We start from the raw sequence: 10,050 nt of genomic DNA, 5'->3' as shown, positions 1-10,050 counted from the left end.
GAGGTCTACTGACATCCTATGTTGTAACAGGAAATTATTATTTTATGCCATAAGCTTTTAATTTAAATGGTCAATCTGACTGAGAATAGGATTTTTTTTTTTTTTTGGTTAGTTTTTGTGAGCTATGAAGAAATGCCTGGCAATCTACTTCCAAAAATTTGCCAGTGAAAACTCAAGGGATCACAACAGTTCAATCCATAACCCATCATGGGGATGGTGCAGGACCAGGCAGCCTTTTCTTCAGTTGTGCATGGGGTCACCCTGAGTTGGAGGCCAACTCCATGGCAGGTAACATCAACAACAAAAGGCAAACAATTACACATACACACCACACACACACCCCGTTATAGTCATATTCTAATAAAAATGTAATTAACTGTATTCTTGTATAATCAAATAAGGTACAACAGAATATGTTTTTACTGAATTCTAAGTCAAATCAGAGCACATAGCTAGTATCTTGGACTCGATTGTGCAAGACAGCGGCCACAGCACACCTACAGCCAGTGAACACTTGAAATGTGGGTAGTACAAACTGAGATGTTCTGCAAAGTAAAATACACACCAGATGAAAGAATTAGTATGAAAAATATATAAAATGTCTTGTATATATGTATGCATTGCTTGCTAAAATGAAATTTTATTTATATTTGTTTAAATCAATAAATTAATAAAGGTTGACTTCACATCTTTTTTTTTTTAAACTAGCTACCAAAAACCTAAAAAAAAACACCCACTGTGGTCGAGTTGATTACGACTCCTAGCAACCCTATAGGATGGAGTAGAACTGCACCATAACATTACCAAGGCTGTAAGTCTTCGCAGAAGCAGACTGTCACATCTTTCTCCTGCATAGCAGATCGGCTGACCTTTAAGTTAGCAGCCCAGTGCTTTCACCACTGCGCCAGCCACCAGGGCTTCTATCTAGCAACTAGAAAATTTTAAATTACAAATCTGTTTTTGGTTATATGTCTATTGGTCAGTGCTGATCTTGTGTAAAAAATAATTATGAGAGTGTTCATTTCCTTAGAAGGCCACAGTTATTTTTCACGTATACATTTTTATAATATTGAAGAAAATAACATTAATTTCATTCAATAAGAAAAATTAATATTTCAATAAAAATATCACCTAGTATTACTCTATAACAAATAATTAGCAATATAATTAATTTCTTAAAAACAGATAATTATACAATGCAAGAAAAGATGAGAAAATTGAAGGAGTAGATAGCCACCGATGGAACAGTCAGAGATCTTGGCTGTGTCTTGGGAAAGAATATACTCTAGAGAAAGAACACAGTCCATTTTTGAGAACTCAGTTCAGACGGCTAAGGCAGACCAAGAAAGATGCCATCTATCCTATTTCAGCTTCATCAAAAGCAGAACAAGAGAGTGGATATAGTGACAGAAATAAAAGGTAAGTAAATAGAGAAATTGAAGAAAAAAAGAGTTTCTCACTTCGTGAAACCTGGAGCATTTAGTACTGTTTATGAGGTAAGAGGAACACTTAGATGGTGCAAATTGTTAAGCGTTCCAGTGCTAACCAAAAGGTTGAAGGTTCAAGTTCACTGAGAGGCACCTGAGAAGAAAAGCCTGGTAACCTACTTCTGAAAAATTATCCTTTGAAAATCCTACAGAGCACACTTCTACTCTGACACACATGCGGCCAACTTGAGCCAGAATTGACTTGATGGTAACTGGTATTTATTGGCTGATTTTAATCATCATCCTATGGATTACGATTGATCTGTGGTTATAGCTGTTGCTGCTGTGTGCCTTGGAGTTGATTATAACTCATAGCTACCCGACCCAACATAGCAGAACTGTCCTAAGAGTTTTCTAGACTATAATCTTTACAGGATCAGATCGCCAGGTTTTTCTCTCCAGGAGCAGTTGGTGGTTTCAAACCTCTGACCTACCAGTTAGAAGCCAAGTGCTTAACCATTGCATCACGAGGGATCCTTATGATTGTAGCTACATAACTACTTTTATAACTTTTAAATGTATTTGTTTTGTATATAATAATTCCAGAAACTCAAATGGGTGAAATTATTATTTATTTTTAAATTCTAAAATAAGAAAAATTATGATGATAAGAAAAATGTGTAGATGAGATACCATCTCACCCAGCATTACTGGCACGAATCAAAAAAACATGAAACAACAAATGTTGAAGAAGCTGCTGGGAGATTGGAACTCTTATGCACTGCTGGTGGGAATGCAAAATGATACAACCATTTTGGAAGACATTATTGCTCTTCCTTAGGAAGCTAGAAATACCATTAAAAAAACATGAAATAGAAATACTACATGTTCCAGCAATCCCACTCCTAGGAATATAACCTAGAGAAATAAGAGTCATCACACGGACAAACATATGCACACCCATGTTCATTGCAGCATTGTTCACAATAGCAAAAAGATGGAAACAACCTAGATGCCCATTAACAAATGAATGGGTAAACAAATTGTGGTACATACACACAACAGAGTATTACACACTGATAAAGAACAACGATGAATCTGCAAAGCATCTCATAACATGGGTGAATTACGCTGAGTGAAATAAGTCAATCACAAAAAGACAAATATTGTATGAGACCACTACTGTAAAAACTCTTAAAAAGGTTTACGCACAAAAAGAAACAATCTTTGATGGTTACAAGGGAGAGGAAATGTGGAGATAGAAAAACACTAAATAGGCAATAGGTAAGTGCTAACTTTGGTGCAGGGTAAGACAGTACACAATACTAGGGAAGCCAGCACAACTTGTACAAGGCAAGGTCATGGTATCTCCATAGATACATTCAAACTTCCCAAGGGACCAAATTGCTGGGCTGAGAACCGCGGGGACCATGGTTTTAGCAAACATCTAGCTCAACTGGCATAACAGTCTATAAAGAAAATGCTCTACATTCTACTTTGGTGAGTAGTGTCAGGGGTTTTAAAAGCCTGTGAGTGGCCATGTAGGATACTCCACTGGTCACACCCCTTTGAGGGGCAAGGAAGAATGAAGAAGACTAAAGGTACAAGGGAAAGATTAGTCCAAATGACTAAAGGACCACAACTGTCACGGCCTCCACCAGAAAGGTCCAGTACAACGAGGTGGTGCCCGGCTACCACCACTGACTGCTCTGACAGGGATCATAATACAGCGCTCCAGACAGAGCTGGAGAAAAATGTAGAACAAAATTCTAACTCAAAAAAAAAAAAAAAAAGACCAGACTTGCTGGCCTGACAGAGGCTGGAGAAACCCTGAGAGTATGGCCCCTGTACATGCTATCAGCTCAGTAATGAAGTCACTCCTGAGGTTCACCATTCAGCCAAAGATTGGACAGGCCCATAAAACAAAATCAGAGCAAGGGGGTGCACCAGCCCAGGGCCAAGGACTAGAAGGCAAGAGGGGACAGGAAAGCTGGTAATACAGAACCTAAGTTTGAGGAGGGAGGGTGTTGACATGTCGTGGGGTGGTTAACCAATGTCATAAAACAATATGTGTACTCACTGTTTAATGAGAAGCTAGTTTGTTCTGTAAACCTTTATCTAAAGTACAATAAAAAAAGTTTAAAAAGAAAAATGTGTAGAATAGTAAGACAGCCAAAGGGTTCTCTTTACTCCTGTTTTCTATCACTATTATAAAGTTGTAAAATACAGTGACAGAAAATTAGACATAATACGTTAACTTTGAAGAAATAATGTATGATAATGTAAAGAGGCAGCATCTGACAATGGCAACACAGGAGATGAAACCACCAGAATAACCTCAAAGTCTGGGTTATTCACTGCATTGTGTGTTTCTAGATGCTCTACAACCTCCCAAGAAAAGAATATAAAAATCAGTGGGTCTGATTTCGATTACAGAATATACAGTCTATTGTAGCTGTGACAAGATAAATGGAAGATACAGTAATGGTAACATATCCATTTGCCTTTATTAAGTGTCCATGCCATGTATATACATATGTTGTTGTTAGGTGCCGTGGAGTCAGTTCTGACTCTATAGGACAGAATAGAACTGCCCCATAGGGTTTCCAAGGAACAGCTGGTGGATTTGAACTGCTCACCTTTGGTTAGCAGCAGAACTCTTAACCACTACGCCAACAGGGTTCCTATATATATCTGTATCTATTTTATAGTTACATGGCAGAGTTCCAAACACTTTAGTCTACAGTGGATGTTACACAAAAAACTGCTATTTATAGGTGTTTCACCTCTTTCTCCACTTCCTTTCAACTCACTCTTTCAAAACATTTGGCCCAAATTAAATGTCAAAGTGATAAAAGAAGTGTATATTTTAAATAAATATAATGCTGAAAAGTAAAGGAGAAAACATCACTAGAAATTGTGACAAGGCTGTTGAAGTCAATATGGAGGAGAATTTTTAAACTTGAAGATATTTAATGTGTTCCAAAGACATAGATGGCCAAAATACATTTGAAAAACTTCTTTTGACTTAAGAGAAAATGCATGCCAATATTTTAAAGATAGCAGAATACTTACATCTTTAGCAACATTTTACCACCCAGTAATTTGCCTAGGGCTGCCTTCATATCCCTATTCCTCAGGCTGTATATGACAGGATTCAGGCTGGGAGGTAACACAGAGTATAACACAGACATGAAAAGATTCAGTGATGATGCAGGTTTATAGTTGGTGCCTAAATATGTAACAATGCCTGAAAAGAGGAACAAGGTCATCACAGTGAGGTGGGGCATGCAGGTGGAGACAGTTTTGCACCTGCCCTGAGCAGATGGAATCCTTAAGACAGCTGAGAAAATGTGAACATAAGAGGCAATCATGAAAAGGAAGCATGAAAAGGCAAAGGAAAAGTTGGCAGTTATAAATGCATATTCTAGAATTTGCTCCCTGGGACAAGCAAGTGTAAGCAGTGAGGGAATGTCACAGAAGAACCGGTGCACTATGTTGGGCCCACAGAAATTGACAGAGAATGTACCTGCTACATGGATGGACCCATAGACAAATCCGCCATGATGCAGTCACCACCTGCACACAGGAGCCTCTATTCATAATGGTCTCATAGCGCAAAGGATGGCAGATGGCAGCATAGCAGTCGTAGGACATGACTACAAGGAGGGCATACTCTGTGCTCCCAAAAAAAAGAAAAAGAAAAATTTGTGAGGCACATCCTAGGAAGGAGATAGAATGACTCTTAGTCAGAGAGTTCAGGATGGACTTGGGGACTGTGACAGAGATGAAGCTTATATCAATCAAGGACAAATTCTTCAGAAAGAAATACATAGGGGCGTGGAGATGCAGATCAATGGTGGTGAGGGTGACAGTGAGGAGGTTCCCCGTCAATGCCATCAGGTAAGTGAGGAAGAAGAGGGCTGCATACAGTCTCTGTAGCATCCAGTCCTCAGGGAATCCCATGAGCAAGAATTCCATTATGATGGTTATGTTGTCTAGTTTCTCAGGCATGCTGATTCATGTCTGTGGAAATAAAGATACACTGATAACTAGTTCACTCAGATATGAACTCAGTAGCCCGAATCTTCTGGTTATATTAACAAGCAAAGGGTGGAGCAAACACCCTTAACATGGCTTGATTCTGTTTGGAGTGAAGCTTATCAGAAAAGTCTCAGGAAAATGGCATACAGTACAGCTCCACTTTCTTAATGGTAATGGAAGCAGGCAATGCACTGGGCTGCTACCCAAAAGGCTGGTGGTTTGAGTACATCAAAATCTGTCTCAGAAGAGACACAATAATTTACTTGCAATAAATTAGCTACTGAAAACCCTATGGAGAATAGTTCTACCCTGACACGGATGGAGTTGCCATGAATATGAATGGATTCGAGTGCAACTGTATTTTTTTTTCTTGTGATATTAGAGAGAGCAAACTGAAATATGATTGGCATTAAAGGCAGTTAAGAAAAAGGCAGAGGATGCAACAAAGTGCGTCTGTCCAGGAAGCAAGAAAAAGTTATATTGCCTCCCATGCCTTAGGAGATTACTATGCAGGTGTAGGGGTTTGAGCCGTGGTGGAGCAGTGGTTAAGTGCTCTGCTACTAAATGAAAGGTTGATGGTTCTAACCCACCAGCTGTTCCATGGGAGAAAGATGTGGTAGTCTGCTTCCGTTGGAAACTCTATAGGGCAGATATACTCTGTCTTACACCACTGCTATGAGTCAGAATTGACTAGACCGCAGCAGGTTTGGTTTTAGGCTTATGGGGGTTAGGATATATTCTACATGTAAAGCTATTAACACAGTCTTTCTCTTTTCTACTGACTGCTTCCAGGAGTCATTGATAAACGCTGCTCTTGACATGGAGAAAAATGAAATAAAATATACCCACTGCCATCGAGTCGATTCCACCTCGTAGTGACCCTATAGGACAGAGTAGAACTGCTCCATAGAGTTTCCAAGGAGTGCCTGGCGGATTCGAACTGCCGCCCTCTTGGTTAGCAACTGAGCTCTTAACCACTACGCCACCAGGGTTTCTGAAAATAAAATACAGTAGAATAAAAAGAAAAGCATGGGTTTGTGAACGGTGGTTAAAAATAATACAAAGAAGGTCCTAGGTGGAATGGGGATGATGTCTTTTCTAGTTGATGTCAAATAGAAGAGTTTTCAGTAAAGTTTAGGATGTCCACACTGTCACTTCTTTTTTTGTTTTTTAGAGAGTAACTGCTGCTGTGATGGAACGTCTCTTCTCTCCTTGTAAACTACAGCCTTGTAAACTATTGCCTGAGACAATACAACAGCTTTTTCAACATCCACTACTTCCTCATTCTCACATTTACAAATGCACCTTTTTTTTTTTTTTTTAATTTTCTCCCTTACCCCTCCAGCTTTCATTTAAACAAAACACCTAGAAACAAATTGGGTAGTAATAGTCTTATCAATTAGCACAGGTTTCTTCTATGGATACAGATGACAATGTTAAAATTTCCTCTTCCTGAAGACTTCAGAAGAAAAGAGTTGCATAAATTTATTAAAATATAACAAATTTATCAATATTCACAGAGATTTCTCTTCCCTTTGGTTAGAACTGGCAGTCAGGCATGAAGTGGAAAGACCCCAACAGGCACAGTAGGAGTAGAATGGGGCACATTTCCCTCTTCCATCCCTCCACTGAATGTGTTCTTATACATGTGGAAGCAAAGGGCCATGCTGTGTCTGCCCTCAGTGAACACCTTCATTCTGGAACGGCGGGGTAGTCCACGACCAAGGCTGCTTAATTATCTCACTAGTCCTATGTGTCTTCTGAGTTTCATATGAGGTCACCATGGTATAATTGGGGTGAGGCTTAGGCTTTGAGGTCCATGAACATCAGGATTTAGGACCACACAGAAGGGTAATTCAAATGCCCCTAGGGGTTTTCTGTGATGAGAATATACAACAACTGTTCATTTTGTCTCTTTCTATTCATCAATGTGTTACAACACTAACTTTTTAGTAGAAAATAGGATAGCTGAATCCAAGTATTGAAATTTATATTCAGGAATACCTATTAGGTCCAAATGTTGTTTTGTTTTATTGTTGCTTAGTTTTGCTTTTTTTTTTTTTTTTGGTCAGTTTAACACTAGTATCTGTGAAAATATTATTCGCATAAAATAAAGCAATGTAGGAGAAAATTAATGTGAAACGTGCCTGGAGAGACTCATTCACAAATTTCTTCCCAGGAAGAACTAGAGTTGCACATTTGGGAATGTTTCCTTCAAAAATCTTCCTATTACTTGCCATACATACTTACAAAAATACATCTTTTGACATTCACCATGTGTGGTTTAGAGATTCAGTTTTCACACACAGCAATATTCTTCATGGCTTTGTGTTTTTATCTATTTTTTGCTGCAGTTGGGCGCTTTCAAGTTGATTCTGATTCAGTGACCCTGTGCAACAGAGTAAAACTGTACCAATAGCATTGTGTTGGCTGTAATCCTTACTTAAACAGGTGGCAGAGTCTTTCTTCTGCAGAGTGGCTGGGTGGATTTGAACCACCAACTTTTTGGTTAGCAGCCTGGCACTTAACCATTATGCCAGCAGTTTTCCTTATTATTTCATGGCATTGGTATTCAGTATTTGAAAATCCTGTCTTCTCTTTACAAGCAAACTTTTGGTTAACATAATTATAATTACATTCTCTGTGCACATGTTTATTTGGTTGTTTAGGTATTTCTTGCAGTTTAATTGATATAGCACACTTTGATAATTTATTGATAATTGATGGATTGTATATGTTTATTCTTCCCAAAACATTTGCAAAGGTATACTCTTACCAAGTCTTTAAATGTTTTCAATTAACTCATATCTATCACAACAAAAATTTTAATGTACATTTGGTATTTTCGAATTTCACTACTAAAAATGAAATCACATAATTATTCCAAATTGCATCCTCCAACTATAACAGGATTTAGGATATCATTTTTGGCTAACAGTATTTATAAATTATATATGTGAGTGTGTGTGTATATACACACATATATATTTCATTTTTTTATTGTTGTTGAGAGTATATACAGCAAACTATATACCAGTTCAACAATTTCTACATATACAATTCAGTGGGGTTGATGTCATTCTTCAATTTGTGTAATTATCTTACTTTCCTTCTCTGAATTTTTTCTCATCTCAGTAACATGAATTCACTGCCCCGTAAGCTTCCTATCTGACCATTCAAGTTTTTGTAGTCAATTTGATCCCATATAGACAGTACTTCAAAAGAGCATGATGTTCAAAGCAAACATTTTTTACTAAATAAGCTAACCTATTGTTCAGTTTAAATAAAACTTCAGAGGATACATTGGTTGAAGATTTAAAGATTATCTCAGGGCAACAGTTTCAGGATTTCATCCATCCTCAATGGCCCTAGAAAATCTGGTTTGCATGAGAATTTGGATTTCTATTCTGCATTTCCCCCTTTTTGATAAGAACTCTTCCACAGAATCCTGGATCAAAATGTTCAGTAATGGAAGCCAGGTACCATCCAATTCTTCTGGTCTCATGGCAAAGGAAGCATTTGTTCGTGGAAGTAATTAGGCACACATTTCATTTCCTCCTCCTATTCCTGGCTCTTCCTCTTTTTCTGCTGCTCCAGGTGAATAGACCAATTGTAACTTGGCTGGCCACTTGCAAGCTTTTGAGACCCTGGCATTTGTCTTTTTATTGAATTGTATAAATATAAATATATATATCTAAGCATATTTATATGTACACACATTCCATATATAGATCTAGTTCTGGATCTGCACCTAGGTATATAGGCAGATAGATATAGAGATACGGTAAAACCTGCCAAAGCAAGAACCTGTGTAAGGCAGAAATATGTCAGAGAAGGAAAACTCAAATATTTTCCACTAAAACAAGCAATGGAAAAGTAGTAATTACACCCCATCAAAGTTGGAAACCTTGCAAGACCCAGGAAAATAAGGAAGTTCCATTGAGTTCCAGCTCTCAAGGGTTTCACTGTACATTCAAATCAGACCAGTTGCCATTGACGCGATCCTGATTGCTGGAGACCCATGTGTGTCAGAGCAGAACTATGCTCCTTAGGGTTTTCAATGGCTGACTTTTCGAAAGAAGATCACCAGGCCTCTCTTCTTGGCACCTCTGGATGGACTTCCAACTAGTAACAAAGTCTGTAAGCATTTGTACCACCCAGGGACTATATATATATACACACATTTATATATACACATAGAAGACCCTCAGTGAGGTAGATTGACACAGTGGCTGCAACGATGAGCTTAAGCATAACAGAGATTGTAAGGATGGCGCAGGACTGGGCAGTGTTTCGTTCTGTTGTGCATAGGATTGCTATGAGTTGGAACCGACTCGACAGCACCTAACGTATACAAAATACGCATGTGTATATATACAAAACATACAGACACATTTATATAGACACGTCTGGCGCAGTAGTTAAGAGCTACGGCTGCTAACCAAAAAAAGGTCGGCAGTCCCAATTCACCAACTGCTCCCTTGAAACCCTATGGGGCAGATCTACTCTGTTCTACAGGGTCCCTGTGTGTTGGAATCAGCTCGTCGGCAACAGATTTGGTTTGGTTTTATATATACAC

At 38.4% G+C, this 10,050-nt stretch overlaps 1 pseudogene; it reads right to left on the bottom strand.

The window, feature by feature from the left end:
- Window positions 1-3,211: 3,211 nt before the first annotated feature.
- On the bottom strand, window positions 3,212-6,808 carry LOC111749241 (olfactory receptor 14A16-like; annotated as a pseudogene).
- Window positions 6,809-10,050: the final 3,242 nt, after the last annotated feature.

The sequence above is a fragment of the Loxodonta africana genome, unplaced genomic scaffold (assembly GCF_030014295.1).
Source record: "Loxodonta africana isolate mLoxAfr1 unplaced genomic scaffold, mLoxAfr1.hap2 scaffold_455, whole genome shotgun sequence".
NCBI lineage: Eukaryota > Metazoa > Chordata > Mammalia > Proboscidea > Elephantidae > Loxodonta > Loxodonta africana.
Note: the sequence above shows the minus strand (reverse complement) of the source record. Positions and strands in the feature narration are given on the sequence as shown.